The sequence below is a fragment of the Rattus rattus genome, chromosome 1 (assembly GCF_011064425.1).
Source record: "Rattus rattus isolate New Zealand chromosome 1, Rrattus_CSIRO_v1, whole genome shotgun sequence".
Classification (NCBI taxonomy): domain Eukaryota; kingdom Metazoa; phylum Chordata; class Mammalia; order Rodentia; family Muridae; genus Rattus; species Rattus rattus.
In genome coordinates this window covers 261,436,922-261,462,503 of record NC_046154.1, presented here as the reverse complement: position 1 = coordinate 261,462,503, position 25,582 = coordinate 261,436,922, and the positions used below count along the sequence as shown (strand labels likewise).

Genomic DNA, 25,582 nt, shown 5'->3' with positions numbered 1-25,582 from the left:
TCCAAGAAAAAGGCAAAAACCAAACCAAAACAAAAAACTCAAAGCTAAGCAGATATAGGTTGAGAAACCTATTTGTTCACACACTCAGGAATTCCATAAAGAGACTAAATTGAAACCCATATTATTTATACAAAGGACACTTTTTATGCTCCACTTACACAGGATTTGCTGAGTCTCTTGGGGGAAGGATTTGATGGAGACTAACTAAATGTGGCACTGAATGAACTATGAATTAAGCAGAACATCATTAGTAGTCATTTTACTGCTATGTTCTTCTAGTAGAACAGTAGTAGTATTTGGTATTACCCTAGGTCCCTTAGGTTATCTAGTCTCAGGTTCTTGGTTACCCAAGTTGTGCTGGTGATGGATTCCACCTTGTAAAGTGGGCCTTAAATTAAATCAGATATTGCTTACTCTTACAGCATTGTGCTTTCGTATTGCACAAGCATATCTTCTAGGCAGGACACCTTTGCAGATCAAAGGGCTTGCCACTGTTTTGCTGTTTACATTTCTCCTTAGGAAGAACGAAGAGTACTTGCCCATACTAAAGATGCTAGGACGTTGAGGTGAAAGCTCTCTGTGTAGGCATCAACTGGAGTTTCCCATGTTCAATGACCTGTGTAGGTGTTCTCTGCAGCAATAGAGCCTTGCCATCATGTTGTGTAGAGCAACTTAGAAGTTTGGCAACAGGCTGGGTTGTTTGGGGTAGAGGTTGTGAACTCTTTGGATGTATACTCAATTAGATGCCACCCAATCCTGGCACTGGAAGTCTCATTTGGTTACAAGATGTCCAGTGGGGGCTCTGTGTTCCCATTATTTTTTATCTCAGTTAAATCATATTCTATGTATATACTTTAAGAAGCTTTACTCTATTGGTTTTCCATGCTGCCCCCCAAATGGCTGTTACATTTAGGAGTTTCTCCCCATATCTCCTCTCTCACCTACCTCTGCCATCCTCCTCCAAGCTTGTTCCTCCCCTTCCAGTCCCTCAATGTCCATCCATAACTACATTATCTTGTTTCCTCAATTATCCTGACAGATGTAAAATGAGGTCTCAAAGTAGATTTAACTTCCATTTTTCTGACAATCCGGGATGCTGAACATTTCTTTAAGTGTTTCTTAGCCATTTGAGTTTCATCTTTTGAGGTTCTTCTCTTTAGATGTATACCCCATTTTAAAAATATTCTTTAGCAGAATATTTTTATTGAATATTTGGGAATTTCACATCACACACTCTGATCACACTCACTTCCCTGTCCTTCCATTTCCACCCCTCCCTTGTCACCTCCCCCCCCAATTTAAAAATAAAAAGACAAAGAAATTAATGAAAAAGAACTCAAATTTGTGTTATCTACATATTCACTAGAGCATGGTCAGACTGTTAGCTGTCTGCCATTTAAATAGAACTGAGTCATCCCCAGAAGCCATCAATTGTGGGGGGCTAACGTCAGCATCCTTATTAACACTTCTTAAGAGTTAAAGACTTCTCTTTAGTGGCTTTCTGCTACTTTTGGGGGTTGGGGTTGGGTAGAGGTTGTCACACAAGCCTTACATGTCCCTTTTTCTCAGCTATGCACGCACATGTGTTTCTATATGAAATTGAAAACTTATAGATTGTAATGAATCTGTAGAGTGCTTTGGTAGTTTATCCATTTTCACTATGCTTATCCTACTGATCCATGAGCTTGGGAGATCTTTCCACATCTTGATACCTTCTTCAATCTATTCATCATATTAAAGTTTCAACCACAGGGGTCTTTTTCTTGCTTGGTTAGGGTTACCCCAAACTATTTTATATGATTTGAGGCTGTTGTGAAAGGTCTGATTTTCCTGATGTTTTCACAGTCAGGTTGTTATTTGTGTATAGAAAAGGTACTGATTTTTGTGACTTAATCTTATATCCAACTACTTGCTGGAAGTGTCTATCAGCAGTAGGGGTTTCCGAGTGGCCTTTTTAGGGTCACTCATATATATTCTTATACCACCTGCAAATAAGGATACTTTGAGGTCTTCCTTTTCAATTTGGGCCTGTTGACCTCCTTCAGTTGTCTTATTTGTCTAGGTAAGACTTCAAGTTCCGTATTGAATAGGTATGGAGAGACTGGATAACTTTGTCTTGTTCCTGATTTTAGTGGAATTGCCCGGTGGTTCTGTTCAAGTTGATGTTGGCTAAGAGCTTAATGTAAACCGCCATGTATTATGCTGAGTTATGTTCCTTGGATTCATAATACACCTGAGCTTTTATCTTGAAGTGTGTCATACTCTGTCAAAGGTTTTTTTTCTGCCTCTAATGAGATGATTATGTAATTTTCTTTCAGTTTATTTATATGGTGGATTATATTAATTAAAGGACATATGTTGACCCATCCCTACATGTCAGAGATGTAACCTATTTGATCATGATAGATGATCTTGCCCATGTATTCTTGGATTTGGTTTTCAAGTATTTACTGAGAAGTTTTGTTTCTATGCTTATAAGGGCAATCGGTCTGTAATTCTCTATGTTGAATTTTTATGTGGTTTTCATGTTGGGGTTACTGTGACCTCATGAATGAATTAGACAATGTTCCTTCTGTTTCTAGTTTTTGAAATTGAGGAGTACTGGCATTAAATTTTCATTAAAATATGGTAAAATTTGGCTCAAAAAACCATCAGGCCTAGCGTGTTTTGGTTGGAGACTTTTAATTACAGCTTCTCTTTCAGTAGGGGTCACAGCTGGCTTCAATGGCTATCAGAGCTTAACTTTGGTAAATGGTAAGTATAAGAGAGAAATTAACCATTTCTTTTAGTTTTTCCAATTTGGTGGGCTAGAGGTTTTTCAATATGTCTTTGCATTCTCTGGATTGCCATGGTGACTTTTGTTATGTCAGGCTTTTCTCTATATTAATTTGGATATTTGTAATTTTTCCTTCTAGTTAACTTGAATAAGGGTCTGTGATTGTATTTATTTTATCAAAGAATCCACTGTTATGTTATTCATTTTTTTGCATTGTTTGTTTCTATTTATTGATTTCAGCCCCAAATTTGATTATTTTTTGCCATCTACTTTTTCTGGGGGGGGGTGTAATTTCTCCTTTCTGTTCTAGAGCTTGGAGCTGTGTTGTTATGAAATCTCTGCAATTCTATTATAGGCACTTAGTTCTATGAACTTTCTTTCATTGTGTCCCACGAGTTCGGGTATATTGTGTATTCATTTTCATTCAGTTCTAGAAAGTTTTAAATTTCTTTTTTAGTCATTGTTTTCTGTAGTGACTTGTTTATTTTCCAATGAGTTTGCAATCTTTCTGTTGCTTCTGAAACAGTTTGCTTTGTGTCCAATAAGTGGTCAATTTTGGAGCACGTTGTATGAATTTCTTAGAAAATTATATTATTTTGGGTTTGGGTAAAATATTCTGTAAATATCTGTTAGGTTCATTTGGTTTAGAACATCAGTCAGCTACAGCATTTCTCCCTTTAGTCTTTTCCTAGACAGCCTGTCTGTTGATGAGAGTCAGGTACTAATATCTCCCACTCTCAGTGTGTGAGGGTATATAGATGACTTAAGTTGTAAAAATGCTTCTTTTACTAACCTGGGTGTCTTTGTGTTTGCTGTATAAATGTTGAGAATTGCAATGTCCTCCAGGATGTTTTCCTTTGAGAAGTATGTAGTGTTCTAACCAGAACGACAGAATCTTAAATAAAAGTAGCAAATAATAGCCCTGGTAGAATTCTTAAATCTTTTCTTTGAAATGTCACAAGCCAGGCCTCCATCTTCTGCACTACTCCAAAAATTCTTGCGTACACAGTTCTTAAAGAAGTTCCCACTGAGGTCTAATCCTCTCTGGCTTTTCTAGATCAAAGTTCCAAAGTCTTTCTACAATCCTCCCTAAAACATGGCCAGGGCTGCCACGGCAATACCCCCACCACACTGGTACCAATATCTATCAACTGTTGCACCCAACTACCATGGCAATAAAGCAAATTGGAGAAGAAAGAGTTCATTTGTCTTACATTTCTGGATTATCATTCATTAGTGAAAGAAGTCAGGATAGGAACTCAAACAGAGCAGGATCTTGGAGGCAAGAGCTGAAGCAGAGTCCATGTGTACTTGCTCAGTCTACTTTCTTATAGAACCCAGAGCTACAAGCCCAGGAAAGACACCACCCATAGCTGAGAAGCTGTTTTACAGCTAGACCCCATGAAGGCATTTCCTCAGAGGAATCTCTTTTCTCTCAGATGTCTCTACTGTGTGTCAAGTTGATGCACAAAACCAGCCAGTATACCTGGATTGATACACAGGGCTGAAATCATCATGCCTGCACAATGACATGGAAACCCAAACTCATTGAGTATTCATGGGGGCAATAAAGCCACAAGGATGGAGGAATATTCTCCTAAAGTCTTTACACGTCCCACAATAAGAATTTCAGGTTTTGAATGAGTCTTGTGTTCCTTAATTTGAACAGCTTCAATGCCTCCAGTATTTCTCAGTTGTAGGTGTTATAGGTGGGGTGCACAGTCATTTTTGAATAGCCTGCTGTGTTTGAACTCTTTCTTTTCTTTTCTTTCTTTCTCTTCCCTTTCTTTCTTTTGTTTTTTAGTATAAAATAGTTTATTCAGGGCATGGGGAGGGGAGGAGAAAGGGAGAGAGACAGAGACAGAGAGACAGAGAATAGAGAAGTAGAGACTGGCCATTAGAATGTGGAGGGGGGAGAAGGGGCGAGAGGACAGAGCAGGAACAAGAAGACAAGAGCAAGCTGTTTCTTTAAGATGCAGTTTCAGTAATGAAGTTTGAGCTCAGGAGAAAGCGATGTTCCCTGCTACTAGTCCTGGCTGTCAGGCAAGTTTCTTGGTCATGAAAGCAATTATAATTCTAAAACAAATACCTTATTCTCTTGTCAAATGCCCAGGCTATACCTGTCCAAGAATATGTTTCTCTACACAAATGCTCTGGCTGAGTACTGTGATCTGTTGGCAATCTCATCAGAGGAACCTCACTACTAATTCCTAACAAGGTGCTGTTAGCACAGAGTGTATACCAACAGCTGCAGATTCTTGTTCTCACTGACAGGAAGGCCATTCATGTGGGAAGGAACTCTGAATAGACATTTGTTGACAATCTCTGCAGAAAGAGAGAGAAACACATGGGGGAATGGATACAGTGAAAATTGTTTAATAAAAATGAAGGAAATAAAGGGTCCCCAAAAGACCATCAGTTTGAGAATGGAGGAGCAGGTGAGGGTTTGAGGTGAGGAGGGACTGGTGGGCATAAGTGGGAAAGTGATGAAATTCTATTTTAGTGAAAAAATATTAAATACAATAAAAATAAGAACTTAAATTTACATTAGAGTAAAAGAATAAATGAAGATATATATAGCTGGGAGAGGGAGCAGTAATGATACCCTAAAATTACCTTGTACAGCAAGGTTGCAGACTTTCTATAGCAATGTATTTGCTATTAAAAATGTAGTGGAATTTCCCCCTAATTGATTCAATAATAAATACAAGAAGCCAATTTCTGGGCGAGAAGGAGACAGGACTTCTACTTCCGAGAGGAAAAAGGAAGGTGGGAGGAGGGGACTTCCTTTTGGACCGTGGAAGCAAGGCAACCAACATGTAGGCTGGAGGCTGTTAACTCGGGTGGTGGATCTACTAGAACCTGCCAGTGGGAAGATTTCTAACATAAAATGGTTGGTGCAATTAGAATTCTAGATTCTGCACCCAGCGATTGTGTTATCTGTTGATTCTAAACTCAGATTGTCCGGTGTTTTCCATCCTGTGTTGATTCAACTGAGCTCTGGAGTAAGGTAGAAATATGCGGTTTAGGTACCAGTTGAAACAGACCTAGAGCACGGGCCAGTGTCTAGCTAGCAGTGGTGTAGATTGCTTTTTAATATTACACGCAACAAAAAAAATACACATGGCAAAAGTCATTATGTTATAAACCTGCTTTATTTAGTAATTTCCAGAAAGCAGACAGTAGAGAAGACATCACATGAGCAGAGACTCTATCTACATCACAGGACTAGTGACTGTGCTATCACGGTTACTGACAGGGAGGTTTATGACATTGGAAGATGGGTTTCCTCTGGCCATTGGAAACTGAAAGGGAGGTACCCATTTCTTGAGTAGGACCCAGACAATGATTTCCAGAATGAAGGGGACAGAGACACCCTTTCATGGGTACCTCAGAGATAGAGGTAGGGAGGCAGGAACCTGAAGACCAAATGCAACGTGAAGCAGCAAATGTGAATGAATCATGACGTGAGCTCAGAGGGTGACAATGAGAAGGTGAACAATGGCAATCATGGGAAAAGGAAGAGGAGCAACAGAACCCAGCCTCCTCAGCTCCAATCAGAGAGCAGAGGTCAGAAGACAGCAAGGAGATGCCTCTGACCACAGGTCTCTGCAGCCAGGGCATCTGGGAAACAGGAGAAGTTATGGTAGCTGGGACTTCAGTGCCTGTAGCTGTTCCTGATGAGGAGGTGTTGTTGGTGTTTTTGATGGTGGAAGAGCTGCCACCAGAGGAGCCGAGGTCACCCCCGATGCCTCTGTCTCTGCCTCTGACAGCACTGAAGCCACCTCCAAGGTCATGGCTACTCATGTAGGAGTAGCTGCTGCCTCCTCCCTGGTCAGAGATACTGTTGGCACCACCTGCACTGCCTTAGTCTCTGGATATAGAGGACTGCACCACAGCTGTGAAGGAGGAGAGAGAATACATTAGAAATGGTGAGGCCCCTGTGACCAGCTGAACCAGACACAAGGTCAGGAGAAGGGGTTGCCTGTAAGCAGAGTACTTACAGATGTTGACTGGTTCAACACTTTCACCATCCAACCTAGGAGGGAAAGCAGCAGGTGAAACCTAGGTAGCCATGCTTCAGTCTTCATTGGAATGCTCCATCAGGTGGAGGTTCACAGATAATCTCCTGTCCAGGAGTTTTTGGAAGGTGCCATTGTGGCCACAGCTAGTGTTTCCTTACTTTGGGCTGAGTGATTAGCACCATGGAAGTGTCCTTGGGGGTTGGAATATGTAATTACCCACCTGCCCTCCTCATCCTCCAGCAACTCTCTGTCGGTGGTGATCTCCACATCAAGGGACAAGGTGATCTTTATGACTTTCTGGTACTCCTTCAGCAGCCTGGCCATGTCCTGCTTGGCCTTCTGCAGGGCGTCCTCCAGCCCTTCCAGCTTGCCCCTGGCATCCTTCAGGGCCATCTCCCCACGCTGCTCAGCCTCAGCAATGGCAGCTTGCAGGTTGGCACACTGGGCAGAGACAGCAACAAAAGCAATCGTGGAGTGTGCATCTCTACAGAGCCTGAGCTCCAGACCTTGGTTTCCAGTGAGCAAGAGCTAGAGGACAGCAACAAGGCCAGCATCCCCTCCATTTCTCTGAGTACCCCACCTGCTTCTTCACGTGGTCGATCTCAGACCTCACCTTCTGGATCATGCGGTTGAGCTCAGAGATCTCCTGCTTGGTGTTGTGCAGGTCATCCCCGTGTCTGCCAGCTGTGATCTGCAGCTCCTCATACTGAAGTCAATGGAAGAGAGAACATTTGTGTGAGTTGTCACATGCAGAAGCAAATCCACCTCTAAGTGTCATGCACGTTCATGGACGAGTTGACTTTTCCTCAAGAGAAGCTTTAGGAGACCTCAGACTCCATAGCTCCCTCAGGAAGAGAAAATGTTTTCTAGTGTCACGAGGACTGGTGTTTAGCATAGAGCTCAAGCAGAGAAAGCACAGAATTTATGGCAACTTTGCATCTATCTCTGGGTTCTTTTTCTCTTAGATTAGAACATCATTCTATACCACAAGTACACAGTACATTTGCTTTAAGAAAAACCTCAATTTCTCTTTAATGGACCTCCATGAATGAACTCAGAGATTATGGCCTTCAGGATGGGTTCAAGGCATTCTTATTAACCTTAACCTCAATACTCACTTTATTCTGGTACCAGGATTCAGCCTCAGCCTGACTTCTCTGAGCAATGTCTGAATACTGGGTCTTGACCTCTGCAATGATGCTGTCCAGATCTAGGCTGCGGTTGTTGTTCAGGGAGAGGATCACAGATGTGTCTGAGATGTGGGTTTGCATCTGAGGCAGTTCCTGCAGATCAGAAAGAACTACTGTCGTTTCTATCTGCGTGGATCACAGAGGTTTCCAACACTTTGCACAGGGGAAAAGAAAGGGAGTGGGGAGGTGGAGAAAGGGAGAAGAGAGGGGCCTACTGCCTCAAAGAAAGTCCTCAAGAAGTCGATCTCATCTTCCGGACTGTCTGCCTTGGCTTGCAGGTCAACCTTATTCAAGTAGGCAGTGTCTACATCCTGAAGAAACCATCAAGAACATGGAATCAGGCTGTCTCTCTTGTCCAGACAACTCTCCTTAGTCTCTAAGACCACCACTTCTCTGTAATGACCCAGACATTCAAGGCCATTTCATTCTTTCAGCTGAGAAACCCCTCCCTGTGATTGGTGAGCTCACCTTATTCAGGGTTACGAATTCATTCTCTGCTGCCGTGTGCTTGTTGATTTCATCCTCATAGCTACAAGAGGAAGGGTGCACCACATTGAAGCCAGTGTGTGGGTGGCATCAATGGTGGCCTCTGACCCAGATGCCATTTCTATAACATATCCACTTGTGATTAAAAGATACACTTTTATTAAATAGTTCATTCCTTTTCTGTCCCTCAATGCCCTATAACCCAACTTGATCTGAGGCTTTTGCTCTTTGCCAATGAGTTGTCGTGTTCATCTCCATAGCCAAGTTTTCTTGATTCCTGCTGTCCATGTCTACCTTTGGGTTCCCATTTTTATAAAGTTTAGGAAACTGGAGTCTTTCTTCCTCACGACTCACTTGTTCTTGTACTCCTTCAGTACATCCTGAATTCTCCTCAGCTCTGAGTTCAGGTTGCCTTTCTGACCAGTGACGAGGCTCGGCCTTCTTGAAAGGTTGTTGATGTAATCCTCAAACATGGGCTCCAGGTCAGGCCTCCCGGTGAGCAGGGCACACTTGGTGTCCAGGACCTTGTTCTGCTGCTCTATGAACTGCACCTGGATGGGTAGAATGTGAGAGGAAGAAGTTTGAGTTTCATCCTTCTGTGACCCCTTCACTAGTGTGTGTGCCCTTTCAGGCTGTCGGCCTAAACTCACTCAGTGTAGTTAGAACCTGGCCCTGGGTCTGAGATGGACGATCCAGACTGACGCTCCCAACGCCACCTCTCTAAGGAGGGCAAAGCACCCTTGCAGGGCATGGCAGCCTAACTGTGTGTTGCTGGACTGTGTTGCATCTTATTGAGGCTGGCATGGCTCCCACTTCATATAGATAGAGTACATTCGTCTGTGTGTGAATCTTTAGGTCATCCCAGTCCATTGGGATCTGACACCCTAATGGTGCAACTTCTGGAGGAGAGGAACTCTGACCCTGATTTCCAGATCCCCATCTAACTGAAGAGGACCGCAAAACCAAGACAGAGGATCAACTAGAAACAAAGGCAACATCTGAGCCAAGCCTGAAGCCTCTTCCCCCCACCTCCGTTCAGCATTCACTGCAGACACACAGGCTGCTCTAGGAAGCATCCAGTCTCACCTTGTCGATGAAGGAGGCAAACTTGTTGTTGAGGGTCTTGATCTGCTCCCTCTCCTCAGTCCTGACCCGCTGGATGGTGGGGTCGATTTGCAGGTTCATGGGTGCGAGGAGGCTCTGGTTGATGGTGACCTCTTGGATGCCTCCAGGTGGGCAAACTGGGATACCGGCTCCTCCATAGCTACCACCAAAGCCAGCTCCAGCACCAAAGCCAAAGCTACCTCCAGCTCCTCCTCCATAGCCGAAGCTTCCTCCGAATCGGCCGCCATAGCCTCCTCCAATGCCACAGCTGCCGCCTCCGATGGAGATCCTCCGGGAGCTGCCCACACCACAGAGACTCCTGCTGCCAAAGCCAGCTCCTCCACACACTGCACGGGAGCCACCGCTGCCCCTGGAGCGGCACACAGACACACTGCTGAAGCCAGAGCGGGCGAGCCCAGGCAGTCTGCTCTGGAGCTATAGTGGCTGGTTTGACTTCTGGTGGTGGTTTTGGTGGATGTGGTTCCTTGAAGTGAGAAGGCTCCAACGTTGAGAGAGGCAGAGCAGGGCTGAACTGATGAGTGTGTTGTAATCTGGGCAGTGATATATGATATAGATGGGATGATGATACAGATGATATATGATACAAGCATATATGACACAGATGGGATGGGCTGGGTCCTGAAGGTGGAAAGGACAGGGCTTTATAAACACTGACATCACCCCTAGATTATTTGAAACTTATAAGGAATATTCAGGTTGCAGTTTTGGCCTCCTATAGTCAGGGACAATGCTCCTGCCTCTGGTGATGACTTGATGTGAGTACAGTATGTCATTCGCTGCATCTCAGAATTAGTAGCCAACTCTACACAGATTTTCCATGTTCTGCTGAATGAGCTGCCCACTCTGCCTCCTGCCTTCTCTTCTCTCTCATGGAGATACCGTAGACCAACTGTCATCCTACGCCAACAGAAAGACTGTAGCTGACTATCAGTGATTAGGAAATATAACCTGTTTTCCTATAGATCCCCTTTCCAACTGATGGAAAAGTCAACAACGCGTTTGTCCCACACTTGTGTGACTGGCTTTTAAACAAGCAGCTCATAGCCAGCCTTTTCTTTGTTTCCGTTCAACTCACTCAGTAGATCTCAGAAGACATGAAAATTTCAGTGTAAGTTATGGTGTTTTACACATATGTAGAAATGGCATATGTCTTAAAATTCTCACATATATATTCGTTTACCTTAAAACATTATTTAAGGGACTGCAGAGCTGGCTCACTGCTGAAAAGCAAATGCTCTGACAGAAGACTTGAGTTTAGTTCCCAGCACCCATATGTATTCCTCTAGTTCCAGATAATCCCATGTCTGTTTCTGATGTCTGAGGGCATCAGACACATCTCCGGTATCATACTTACCTTCGTGAAAATATTCCTATACATTAAAAAGGCAATAAATATAACAACAGAAGTAACTGATTTTTCTGTAACCCAGTTAGCATTAGTGACTTTAAAATGGCGATTGTTCAAATTTGTTAATACATTTCATTCTTGTTTTATTTAGGTCATGTATCTTAAACAGTTCAATATAATTTGAAATTCTCCTACAATTTTTTTCTCATGGTATGCTAAAAATATGTTTTGTCTGCATGAATAATGTAAACCACTTTCAAATCTGGTTCCCTCAGAGGCCAGAAATGGGAGTCAGATCCCTTAGAGCTGGAGTTAGCAGAGGGTTGTGAGCTCACAGCCATCATGTGGGAGATGGGAACTGAACCCAGAACCTCTGTAAGAGGAGGCAGTGCTCTTTACCACCGAGCTGCCTCTCCACCCTCTCTGCTAGTAACTCCTGTGTTATGGAATCCAGATCAATGGTTCTTCTCAATGCTTCAGCTGATGCCTTTCTACTTAATTGTTCCTGATTTCCTCATTGGAAAGCCACTGTATGTAGGCTTAGATTTTTCTCAACCCTATTTTTAATCATGTGCCTTAAATGCTTTAACCTCCCTTCTACACCATCACCCATCACAAGTACTGGAAAAGAAAGGTTATTAGGATATAGGGCAAGTAGACCTGTTTAGAAATGGCTCTTTGGAACAAATCCCATCTGCACTGTGAGGAAAGCAACAGTGAAACAGAAATCAGTAGCAGTAGCCCCATCCACTTGTAAACACTTCACAAATATACCAGCAGTCCAATTTGGTAGTGTCAGGGTTGGAAACAGGAATCAGCAGTGGCAAGATCTAGCAGAGACCACTAGGCATCAGCAGAATCCGTGTGAGTCAGCAGGAGGAACCAGGACCAGCAGGGGTGCCAGAAGTTCTCCGCTGGGCCTTTCTCAACAGAGCAAAGGTCATCAAAGAGACTAAGAACTGTTGCAAAGCCAACCATGCAAGCCCCTCTCACAGTCTGTTGAGTCCTATTTATACTCCCTCCAATCGTCATGCATCCTCCACTGGTCTTGTTGCCTCAACACTTGTCTCCCCTCAGCGCATGAGTCTGTCTTTGCAAAAACTTCACACGAGTCTGTATCAGCTGACGTCGCTCTGCCAATTGGCCTGAGTCCACAGAAATGTTAACAAACCACCAGCACAGCACCAGAAGTTTCTTGGTGTGTTTCTCTCTTTAGAATCATGACAAATGGAGCTCAACAGTGCATGTAAGGTAAGCCAATACACTCATGTCATTAGCAAAGAATCCTTCATCATGCTTCCTTTCACATGCTTGCTTTAGCAGAACATCCTTTTATGTGTGTTCACTTCAGGGAAACATTCCTTCATGTGTGCCCTAGCAAAACACCACCCAACATTGCTGTTTTTTCCAAGGAAGCCAGAAGTTTCCACTTCATATCTGTTGTAAAAATATAAAATATAAAATAGAAAGGTGTAGGTGTCTTTTACCCCGCTGGGTCCTGCACCGCAGTGCCCAAGGTATCTTGGCTAGATATCTTGGGGGACACACATCCCAGCCGCACACTTTCCTACACTCAAACCCTCACATAAAAGAACACACAACACAATAAACTTTGACCCAATTGGTAAGATATAATTGCCCACTTAAACATACAAAGCCCGGTACCATCCATCCCTTGAGAACATTAATAACAACCTGTAAATACACAGAGCAAAATCTTGACATCACCTGCCATGGCTTCTCACCCTCTCTCCATCTCTCCTCTCTGTTCAGTCTCCTCCTCTTCCTTCAAACTTCTCTCCCTCCCATCCTTTCTTCTCCTCCAATGACAGGCCTCCTTCTATCCTGTACCTGCCCCTCACCTCTACTTTACACATTCAATGGGGAGGTGGTTCTGTTGAAGTCACCTGAGTTCTGAGTCCTTGACTAGGCAGCTGTCCTTGGGGCAGTGGAATTAGCATCAAAATACAGATAACTCCAGGGCAAACCACAAACCCCTTTCTCTTTAAGAATTGTTCTTTGCTTTAACATTATTAATCTATACACGATAGAAACAACTATAGGAAACATCCCATTTTCAATAAATGGCTTATATACAATATAGTCAAACAATAGTGTAACAAAACAACCTTAAATTTCTATCAATTACAATGAACAAAACTCTTAAATTTCCATTAAAGTTTTTATCAACATACATTCAAGCAAATATAATTTAAATTTCTATCAGTTTAAATAATTAAACAAAAACCTTAAACTTCTATCAATGAAAATAATTAAACAAAAACTTAAAGTTCTATTAAAAATTCTATTTATATACAATAGTTCAATCAAAATGCCTTTAAATTTCTACCAATTTGCAGCAATTAAACAAAACCCTTAAATTTCTATCAATGTGGAATAATTAAACAAAAACCTTACGTTTTTATCAATATAGAATGTGATAATTAAATAAAACCTTAAATTTCTATTAATATACAGTAATTAAACAAAAAACCTTAAATTTCTATCAGTGTAGAATAATTAAACAAAAAACTTTTCATTTCTATCAATATACAATACTATAATTAAACAAATCCCTTAAATTTCTATTAATATACAATAACTCAAATAAAACAGTTTACCACCCTGGATGATAACAGCTGTAACACATCAAGCAACCAAAACCAACCAACCCAACTTAAGTGTTTGGGACAATGGTCTTCTTTTCCTGCTGAATTGGGGTGAAGAATTTCTGCTTGGGCTCCAAGGGAAAAGGAGCTAGCTGTACTATTTATTGTCTACTCTCTGTGTTTATCCAGTCTCTGTATTGTCTGTTCAGTCTACGTGTTGTCTATCCTGTCTACGTACTGTCCAGTCTCAGTGTTTATTCAGTCTCTGTGTGATCTGTGTTGGCTAGTCTTTTTGAAATTGATTTGCATGGGTATTTTGGAGAAATCAGTAACTGAGGCAGTCTGTGAATCATCTGGTCTACTGGCTTTGTGAAACATCCATGTCTTAGGTGATAAGAGGTTTTTCCCTCATCTGATCTAATCTTTATAAGTTTTGTTGATCACCATATCTTTCCATTCCCTGTAGCTACACAAGCATAGCCACATCCCCATCTTAAAACAACTGCAGGTTTCCATTCTAATGTCAACACATCCTTACAGTATATTGGTTGGCCTAGTTCCTCAGCTTTTTTGATAGCCTGGTGTCACTCAGCTACTGTTGTTCCTTTTTCACCAGCATTAAGAAGATTGAGAGTTAACAAAACCTTATTTAGTCTCTGTCTGGGGGGTTTTCATTCTCCCTTTTGTTTAATGAGCATCTATTTTAAGGTATGATTGACTCTTTCTATAACTGCTTGTCCTGTGGGATTGTGTGGTACACCAGTAACATGCTTTATATTATAATATGCAAAGAACTGCTTCATCTTATTGGGCACATATGCAGGAAGCATTATCAGTTTTAATTTGTATCCCCATAGTTGCCATTGTTTCCAATAAATGTGTAATGACACAGTCAGCATTTCCAGAACTTAAAGCAGTTACCACGTGTCAATGGTGTGGTGTAAATACCTTTGTTTTCCAGATTTTGCAAAATTAGAAGCACCCATCAGCCAGATGTCATTTCTTTTGGTGCCCCTGGTGTTACTACTAGTAGATATGGAGTTTGCTTGTATAGAGAACACATAGGACATTTGTTTAGTACTTCTTTGGCTTTTCAAGTGATGGGACATTTTTCTTTAAACCTTTCATGTTAACACGATGTTTCTCATGCCTCGATGTTTCAAGCCTGGTGGAGTGAGATGACATGAGGTTTCACACAACAGTAGATTGTAGTGAGATAGAAGAGTGTGTGTGTGTGTGTGTGTGTGTGTGTATTTACCTTTATATATATGTGTATCTATGTATCTATATATCATCTATCTATTTATCTGTCCATCCATCTATGTCTCTATCCCTCTATCATCAATATATCTATATACTTATAATCATCTATCTATATATCTATATAGTGCAGTTGAGAGTCATGCCCGCCTCACTAAACTGAATCACTCTGATGAGCCACTGCTAGGCTGCCAGTGCCCTGCATGAGTGCTCACATTCTGTAGAGGGTAGTGTTGGGAGCTTCACTCTGGATTGTCCCTCTCAGGTCCAGGGCCAGGTACAACACAGAATGGGTTTAGGCAGAGAGCAGGAGAGTGGAAGCAAACCAGTGTATGGGTCCTAGAAGGCTGACACAAAAACTTCTCCCCTGTCCATTTGACCCTTTCAAGCACAGTTCCTGGAGCAGCAGAACAAGGTTCTGTACACTAAGCGGGCCCTGCTGCAGGACCTGGGCACTGATGTCATAAGTCCAGTACTGGAGGCTCTGTTTGCCTATTATGTCGACTTCCTTTTCTGAGAATTTAGGTGGAATTGTTGGGCAGAAGGGCCCCTTGGACTCAGAGTTGAGGAGCATGAAGAACAGGGTGGAGGACTACAAGAGCAAGTGAGTTACACAGAAGGAATAATCCAGTTTCTTAAACTATAAAAACAGAAGCACAACGATAAGCATGGACTCCCTGGATTAAGAAAGCGTGGGCACAGAGATGAAAATGACAACTAATTGGCAAAGAGATAAAGGCTAGGACAAAGGAAAAACATATCCAGGTGGCATCTGGGTCAGAAGCCACCATTGATGCCATCCACCAACTGACTCCAATGTGATGCACCTTTCCTCTTGTAGGTATGAGGATGAAATCAATAGGCGCACAGCAGCAGAGAATGAATTCGTGACCCTGAAGAAGATGAGCTCACCAATCACAGGGAGGGGTTTCACTGCAAAGGACAGATATGGCTTTGCCTGTCCATGCCATTCCAGAGAAATGGTTGTCATGAGACAGAGGTGAATGATCTGGGCAAGAGAGCTCACCAGATTCTGTGTTGTTGATGGTTTCTTCAGGATGTAGATGCCACCTTTATGAGCAACGTTGAACTGCAAGCCAAGGCAGACAGTCTGACAGATGAGATCGACTTCTTGAGAGCAGTCTTTGAGGCAGTGAGCTCTCCTCTCCTCAATTTCTCCCTCTCTACCCTCTCCACACACCCTTTCTTTTCTCCTGTGCGAAGTGTTGGAAACCTCTGTAATCCACACAGATAGAGATGACAATAGGTCGTTCCGATCTGCAGGAACTCTCTCAGATGCAAACCCACATCTCAGACACATCTGTGGTCCTCTCCATGGACAACAACCGCAGCCTGGATCTGGACAGCATCATTGCTGAGGTCAAGGCCCAGTATGAGGAAATTGCAAAGAGAAGTCGGGCTGAGGCTGAGTCCTGGTACCAGACAAAAGTGAGTACTGGGTTAGAGGAGATCAGGATGTGTGGGACCCACACTGAACTCCATAAGTCTCTGACTTTAGTATTGAAGTCCCATTGAACAGAACGTGGGGTGTTCTCACAGCAAATGTACTATACTTGAGTTATAGAATGATGATAATGAACACAGAGAAGAACTGAAGTTCCCATTAATGCATTCAATGCTCTCTCTTTCTCTGCTTGAGCTGTATTCTGAACACCAGTCTTCAGGAGACACTAGGAAACATTTTCTCTTCCTGAGGGAACTATGGAGTCTGTGGTCTCCTAAAGCTTCTCTTGAGGAAAAGTCAACTCATCCATGAACGTGCATGACACTTAGAGGTGGATTTGCTTCTGCATGTGACAACTCACACAAATGTTCTCTCTTCCATTGACTTCAGTATGAGGAGCTGCAGGTCACAGCTGGCAGACACGGGGACGACCTGCGCAACACCAAGCAGGAGATCTCTGAGCTCAACCGCATGATCCAGAGGCTGAGGTCTGAGATCGAGCACGTGAAGAAGCAGGTGGGGTACTCAGAGAAATGGAGGGGACGCTGGCCTTGTTCCTGTCCTCTAGCTCTTGCTCTCTGGAAACCAATGGGTGTGGCTCAGGCTCTGTAGAGATGCACACCCCAAGATTGCTTTTGTTGCTCTCTCTGCCCAGTGTGCCAACCTGCAAGCTGCCATTGCTGAGGCTGAGCAGCGTGGGGAGATGGCCCTGAAGGATGCCAGGGGCAAGCTGGAAGGGCTGGAGGATGCCCTGCAGAAGGCCAAGCAGGACATGGCCAGGCTGCTGAAGGAGTACCAGGACCTCATGAATGTCAAGCTGGCCCTTGATGTGGAGATCGCCACCTACAGGAGGCTGCTGGATGGGGAGGAATGCAGGTGGGTAATTATATCCTCCAACTCCTGAGGACAAGATGAGGTAGCACTGGCTGTGGCCACAGTGGTTTCTTGGCAAGAATTCCTTGGCAAGGAATTCTCTGAACCTTTATCAGATGGAAGGTTTCCATAGAGACTGTAGCGATGCCTCCCTGGTTCTCTCCTGCTGCTTTCTTCTCCTAGGGTGCATGGTTACATTAGACCAGTCAACATCTATAAGCATCTTGCTCGCCAGTCCCCACACCCCCTTTTTCCTGCCCTTGTGACTGGCTCAGCTGGTCACAGTGAGCTCACCATTTCTGTGGTATCCTCTTCCTCCTTCACAGCTGTGGTGCAGTCTACCATGTCCAATGGCTATGACAGTGCAGGTGGTGGCAGCAGCAGTGTAGGCCTGGGAGGAGGCAGGTGGCTTCAGTGCTGGCAGTGGCAGAGGCAACAGGGTTGGCCTTGGCTCCTGTAGCAGCCTTTACAACACCAAAACCACCATCAACACATCCTCAGGCAGAAAGAGCTACAGGCAATGCAGTCCCAACCATCAGAGCTTGTCACTCGCCCTGGATACCCTAGCTGTAGAGCCCTGGGCTCAGAGCTCTGTGTACAGGGACTTCTTGCACCCCACCTCTGCTCTCTGCTTGTGTCTGAGGAACCTGGGTCGTCTTGCTCTTCCTTCTGTCTCCATGGGTTCACATGGCTCAGCTTTTGATAGTCACCCTCTGAGCTCGCATCACACTTCACTGATATTTGGTGCTTCACGTTGCCTTTGGTCTTCAGGCTCCTCCCTATCTATCCTCTGTCTCTGAGGGGCCTGTGAAAGGGTGTCTCTGTCCTCTCCATTCTGGAAATATTGTCAGGTTCCTTCTCAAGAAATGGGCACCTCCCCAAAGATTAAAACAGACACAGAAGGAACACCCATTCAGAGCCTGCCCCACATGTGGCCCATACATATACAGCCACCCAATTAGACAAGATGAATGAAGCAAAGAAGTGCAGGCCGACAGGAGCTGGATGTAGATCTCTCCTGAGAGACACAGCCAGAATACAGCAAATACATAGGCGAATGCCAGCAGCAAACCACTGAACTGAGAACAGGACCCCCGTTGAAGGAATCAGAGAAAGAACTGGAAGAGCTTGAAGGGGCTAGAGACCCCATATGAACAACAATGCCAAGCAACCAGAGCTTCCAGGGACTAGGCCACTACCTAAAGACTATACATGGACTGACCCTGGACTCTGACCTCATAGGTAGCAATGAATATCCTAGTAAGAGCACCATTGGAAGGGGAAGCCCTTGGTCCTGCTAAGACTGAACCCCCAGTGAACGTGATTGTTGGGGGGAGGGCGGCAATGGGGTGAGGGTGGGGAGGGGAACACCCATAAAGAAGGGGAGGGGGAGTGATTAGGGGGATGTTTGCCCGGAAACCGGGAAAGGGAATAACATTCGAAATGTAAATAAATACTCAAGATAATAAAAAAAAATAAAATAAAATATAAAAAAAGAAAAAGAAATGGGCACCTCCCTTTTAGTTTCCAATGGCCAGAGAAAACCCACCTTTCAATGTCATAAGCCTCCCTGTTAGTAACTATGACAGCACAGTCACAAGTAGAGCCTGTGCTCATGTGATGTTGTCTCTGCTCTTTGCTTTCTGGAAACTGCTAAATAAAGCAAGCTTTCAACATGCGAACCTTTTCCACGTGTGTTTTGCTAGCAAATATTTTTTCGTGGAGAAAGTCTGCAGCCTTGCTATACAAGGTCTGTTTAGGGTATCATTACTGCTCCCTCTCCCAACTACATATATCTTCATTTGTTCTTACACTATAATTTAAATGTAAGCTCATGTTTTTATTGCATTTGAAAACTTTTAAAATTAAAATAGAATGTCATTACTTTCTATCTTATACCCACCAGCACCTCCCAGGTGCCCTCACCTCAAACCCTCCCCTGACCCTCCATTTTGAAATTGATGATCTCTTGGAGAGCCCTTATTTCCTTCATTTTCATTAAACAATTTTTCTTCAAGATCTGATCAACTTGGGAGGTATTAACCCAGCACCATTGGTTACAAATTTTTTCTTTCTTTCTTTTATTTTTTTCAGTAATTTTCTATTGGATATTTTATTTATTTACATTTCAAATGTTATCTCCTTTCCTGGTTTCCCCTCCACAAACCTCTATCCCATTCCCCCTCCCCCTGCTTCTATGAAGGTGCTCCCCCACCCACCCACCAACCCACTCCCTCCCACCTCACCACCCTAGCATTCCCCTACACTGGGGCATTCAGCCTTCACAGGACCAAGGGCCTCTCCTCCCATTGATGCCTGACAATGCCATCCTCTGCTACATATGCAGCTGGAGCCATGGGTCCCTCCGTGTGTATTCTTCAGTTGGTGGTTTAGTCCCTGGGAGATGTGGAAGGTCTGGTTGATTGATATTGTTGTTCATCCTATGGGGTTTCAAACCCCTTCAGTTCCTTCAGTTCTTCCCCTAACTCCTCCATTGGGATCCCTATGCTCAGTTCAATGGTTGGCTTTGAACATCCACATCTGTATTTTTCAGGCTCTGGTAGAGTCTCTCAGGAGAGAGCTGTATCAGGCTCCTGTCAGCAAGCACTTCTTGGCATTTACAATAGTGACTGGGTTTGGGGTCTGCATATGGGATGGATCCCCTGGTGTGGCAGTCTCTAGATGGCCTTTCCTTCAGTCTCTGCTCCACACTTTGTCCCCACATTTCCTTTAGACAGGAGCAATTCTGGGTTAAACAATTAGAAATGAGTGAGTGGCCCCATCCCCTAACCGGGGGCCTTGCCTAACCTCTGGATCTGGTCTCTTCAGGTTCTTCCTCACTTTTGTTGGGTATTTCAGCTAATTTTATCCCTGTTGGGTCCTGGGAGACTCTTGCTTTCCTGGCCTCTGGGACTTTCTGGTGGCTACCCCCAGTTCCCCATCCCCCATTGCTACACACCTCTGTTAGATTTTCTGACACTGTATATCATCCCCATTTCCTCACATATCTGATCCTGCCCCATTTTCCCCTCCCCTCCTCTCTTCCTCCCAAGTCTTTCCCACTCTCTACTTCCTGTGAGGATATTGTTCCCCCTTCTAAGAAGGACTGAAGCATCCATACTTTTGCCTTCCTTCTTAAGCTTTATATAGTCTGTGAGTTATATCATGAGTATTCTAAGCTTTTTGCCAAATATCCACTTATCAGTGAGTACATACCATGTGTGTTCTTTTGTGACTGGGTAACCTCAGTCAGGGTGGTATTTTCTAGTTCCATCCATTCGCCTGTGAATTTCATGAAGTCATTGTTCTTAATAGCTGAGTAGTGCTCTATTGTGTACCACATTTTCTGTATCCATTCCTCTGTTGAGGGACATATGAGTTATTTCGGCTTCTGGCTATTATAAATAAGGCTGCTGTGAACATAGTGGAGCATGTGTTCTTGTTATATGTTGGAGCATCTTTTGTGTATATGCCCAGGAGGGGTATAGCTGGTTCCCCAGGTAGTGCCATGTCCAATTTTCTGAGGAACCACCAGACTGATTTCTAGAGTAGTTGTACCAGCTTGCAATCCCTCCAACAATGGAGGAGTGTTCCTCTTTTTCCACATCCTTGCCAGCATCTACTGTCACCTGAGTTTTTGATCTTAGTCATTCTGACTGGTGTGAGGTGGAATCTCAGAGTTGTTTTGATTTGCATCTCCCTGATAACTAAGGATGTTGAATATTTCCTTAGGAACTTCTCGGCCATTCCATATTCCTCAGTTGGGCATTCTTTGTTTAATTCTGTACCCCATTTTTAATGGGTTATTTAGTTCTCTAGAGTCTACCTTCTTGAGTTTTTGTATATATTTGATATTAGTCTTCTATTAGATGTAGGATTGGTAAAGATATTTTCCCAATCTGTTGGTTGCCATTTTGTACTATTGACAGTGTCTTTGCCTTACAGAAGCTTTGCAATTTTATGAGCTCCCATTTGTCAATTGCTGATCTTAGAGTGTAAGCCATTGGTATTCTGTTCAGGAAATATTCCCCTGTGATCATGTGTTCAAGTTTCTTCCCCATTTTATCTACTATTAGATTCAGTGTATCTGGTTATGTGTGAAGGTCCTTGATCAACTTGGACTTGAGCTTTGTACAAGGAGATAAGAATGGATTGATTTACATTCTTCTACATGCTGACCACCAATTGAACCAGCACCATTTGTTGAAAATGTGGTCTTTTTCCCACTGGATGATTTTAGCTCCTTTGTCAAAAATCAAGTGACCATAGGTGTGTGGGTTCATTTCTGGGTCTTCATTTCTATTCCATCAATCTACCTGCCTGTCTCTGTAGCAATACCATGCAGTTTTTATCACAATTGCTCTGAAATACAACTTGAGGTCAGGGGTTGTGATTCCCCTCAAAGTTCTTTTATTTTTGAGAATAGTTTTTGCTACCCTGGGTTTTTGGTTATTCCAAATGAATTTGCAAATTGCTCTTTCTAACTCTGTGAAGAACTGAGTTGGAATCTTGATGGCAATTGCATTGAATCTGTAGATTGCTTTTGGCAGGATGATCATTTTTACTATATTAACACTGCCAATCCATGAGCATGGAAGATCTTTCCATCTTTTGAGATTTTCTATTTCTTTGAGAGACTTGAAGTTATTGTCATACAGATCTTTCACTTGTTAGAGTCATACCACAGTATTTTACATTATTTGTGACTATTGTGAAGGGTGTCATTTCCTTAATTTCTTTTTCAGCCTGTTTATCCTTTGAGTAGAGGAAGGCTACTGATTTGTTTGAGTTAATTTTATATCCAGCCACTTTGCTGAAGTTGTTTATCAGCTGTAGGAGTTCTCTGGTAGAATTTTTGGGGTCACTTAAGTATACTATCATATATATCATCTGCAAATAGTGATATTTTGACTTCTTCCTTTCCAATTTGTATCCCTTTGACCTCCTTTTGTTGTTAAATTGTTCTGGCTAGGACTTCAAGTGCTATATTTAATAGATAGGGAGAGAGTAGGCTGCCTTGTCTAGTCCCTGATTTTAGTGGTCTAGTTCTTTGATTACTTCAAGTTTCTCTCCATTTAGTTTGATATTGGATACTGGTTTGCTGTATACTGCTTCTACTATGTTTAGGTATGGGCCTTGATTTTTTTTTTTTTTATCTTTCTAAGACTTTTAACATGAAGGGTTGTTGAATTTTGTCAAATGCTTTCTCAGCACCTAATGAGATGATCATGTGGTTTTTTTCTTTGAGTTTGTTCATATAGTGATGGATTTCCATATATTGAACCATCCCTGCAACCCTGGGATGAAGCCTACTTGATCATGGTGAATGATCGTTTTGATGTGTTCTTGGCTTTGGTTTGTGAGAATTTTATTGAGTATTTTTGCATCGATATTCATAAGGGAAATTGGTCTGAAGTTCTCTTTCTTGGGTCTTTGTGTGGTTTAGGTATAAGTGTAATTGTGGCTTTGTAGAACAAATTAGGTAGTGTTCTTTCTGTTTCTATTTTGGGGAATAATTTGAAGAGTATTGGTATTAGGTCTTCTTTGAAGGTCTGATAGAATTGTGCACTAAAACCATCTGTTCCTGGGCTTTTTTTGATTGGGAGACTTTTTTAATGACTGCTTCTATTACCTTAGGGGTTATGGGATTCTTTAGATAGTTTATCTGATCCTGATTTAACTTTGGTATCTGCCTAGAAAATTGTCCATTTTATCTAGATTTCCCAGTTTTTTGAGTATAGGATTTTGTAGTAGGATCTGATATTTTGAATCTCTTCAATTTCTATTGTTTTGTCTCCCTTATCATTTCTGATGTTGTTAATTTGAATACTGTCTCTGTGTCCTCTGGTTATTCTGACCAAGGGTTTATCTATCTTGTTGATTTTCTCAAAAACCAGCTTTTGGTTTTGTTGATTTGTTGTATTTGTTTCTACTTGGTTGATTTCAGCCCTGAGTTTGATTATTTCCTGCCATCTACTCCTCTTGAGTGTATTTGCTTCTTTTTGTTCTAGAGCTTTCAGATGTGTTGTCAAGCTGCTAATGTATGATCTCTTCAATTTCTTTATGGAAGCACTCAGAGCTATGAATTTTTCTCTTAGCACTGCTTTCCTTGTGTCCCATAAGTTTGGGTATGCTGTGCCTTCATTTTCATTAAATTCTAAAATGTCTTTAATTTCTTTATTTCTTTCTTTACCAAGTTATCATTGAGTAGAGCATTGTTCAGCTTCCATGTGGATGTGAGTTTTCTGTTGTTTTCGTTGTTATTGAAAAACAGCCCTAGTCTGTGGTGATCTGATAGGACACATGGGATTATTTCAATCTTCTTGTTATCTATTGAGGCCTGTTATGTTTGTGACCAATTATATGGTCAATTTTGGTGAAGGTACCATGCATGAAGTGCTGAGAAGAAAGTATATTCTTTTGTTTTAGGATGTTCTATAAATATCTGCTAAATCTACTTGGTTCATAGCTTCTGTTAGTTTCACTGTGTTTCTATTTAGTTTCTGTTTCCATGATCTTCCCACTGATGAAAGTGGGAGTTGAAGTCTTCTACTATTATTGTGTGAGGTGCAATGTGGGCTTTGAGCTTTAGTAAGGTTTCTTTTATGAATGTGGGTTTCATTTATGCATTTGGAGCATAAATGTTCAGAATTAAGAGTTCATCTTGGTAGATTTTTCCTTTGATTGATATGAAGTGTCCTTAGTTATCTTTTTATGTTAATTTTTGGTTAAAAGTCGATTATATTTGATATTGGAATGGCTACTCCAGCTTGTTTCTTGGAACCATTTGTTGAAAAATTTTCAAAGATAGTGTCTGCCTTTGTCACTAGATAATTTGCCTGCATGCTGTGTCCTGTTTATATATTGTCTGTTAGTCTGTCTTTTTATTGGGGATTGAGTCCATTGATGTTAAGAGATATTAAGGACCAGTGATCGTTGCTTTTCTTTATTCACACTTCAAATGTTATTCCTGTTCCAGGTTTTCCGCTCCGGAAACCCCCTATCCCATCCCCCCTTCCCCTGCTTCTGTGAGGGTGCTCCCCCATGCACCCCCACTCCCTCCCTTGTTGAAGATATTTACTGTCCCTTTGAGTGGAGGATCTTCACTCTCTTCTATACTTACTAAGCTTAGGTTTGGTTTTCTCATTGTGTCCTCGATTTCCTGAATGTTTTGGGTTGGGAGCTTTTTGCATATTGCATTTTCTTTGATGGTTGTGTCAATGTTTTCTATGATATCTTCTGCACCTGAGATTCTTCTATCTCTTGTATTCTGTTGGTGATGTTCACGTCTATGACTCCTGATCTCTTTCCTAGGTTTTCTATCTCCAGGGTTGTCTCTCTTTGTGATTTCTTTATTGTTTATATTTCCATTTTTAGATCCTGGATGCTTTTGTTCAATTCCTTCACCTGTTTGGTTGTGTTTTCCTGTATTTCTTTAAGGGATTTACCTGTTTCCTCTTTAAAGGCTTCTATCTGTTTACCCGTGTTCTCCTGTATTACTTTAAGGGAGTTATTTATGTCCTTCTTAAAGTCCTCTATCATCATCATGAGATGTGATCTTATATCAAAATCTTGCTTTTCTGGGATGTTGGGGTATCCAGGTCTTGCAATGGTGCAAAACTCGGTTCTGATGATGCCAAGTAGCCTTGGTTTCTGTTGCTTAGTTTCTTGCATTTGCCTCTTGCCACCTGGTTATCTCTGGTGTTAGTTGGTCTTGCTGCCTCTGGCTGGAGTTTGTCCTTCCTGTGAGCCTGTAAGCCTGTGATCTTAAGGGTGTCAGCACTCCTGGGAGACCAGCTCTCTCCAGGCAGTATTTGGGTATGGAGAGCTGTGGCACAGGCTTATTTCCCATAAAACAAATTTTAATGTATAGATTTCCCATGTGTTTCTCTGCCTTTCTTTAGACATTGTCAACAAATGTCAGTTCAGCATTCCCTCCCACATTTATTGCCTTTCTGTCAGTGAGAACTAGAATCTGTAGTTGTTAGTGTCCACCCAGTACTAACAGCCCTTGTAAGGAATTAGTGGTGAGGCACCACTGATGTAATCATCAGCAGATCACGGTACTCAGCCAAAACATTCAGACAGAGAAACATATTCTTGAACAGTTCTAGCAAGGGCCTTTGACATGAGAATATGGTGTTTGTTTTAGAATTACAGTTGCCTTCATGACCAAGAAACTTGCTTGACAACTAGTATCAATAGAGTAAACATTCCTTTCTCCTGAACTCAAACTGCATTTCTGAAACTGTGTCTCAAGGAAACAGCCCAAACAGAACAGTTTATTCAAAAATGCCTATGCATACCACTTGTAACATCTACAACTGGGAAATACTGGAGACACTGAAGCTGGTCAAATTGAGGAACTCAAGATTCATTCAAAACCTGAAATTCTTATTGTGGGACGTGTAATGGCTTTAGGAGA

At 42.4% G+C, this 25,582-nt stretch overlaps 2 pseudogenes; one reads left to right on the top strand and one right to left on the bottom strand.

The window, feature by feature from the left end:
• Positions 1 to 6,434: 6,434 nt before the first annotated feature.
• On the bottom strand, positions 6,435 to 11,982 carry LOC116890193 (annotated as a pseudogene).
• A 195-nt stretch (positions 11,983 to 12,177) lies between these two features.
• On the top strand, positions 12,178 to 17,617 carry LOC116890183 (annotated as a pseudogene).
• The last annotated feature ends 7,965 nt before the right edge of the window (positions 17,618 to 25,582 follow it).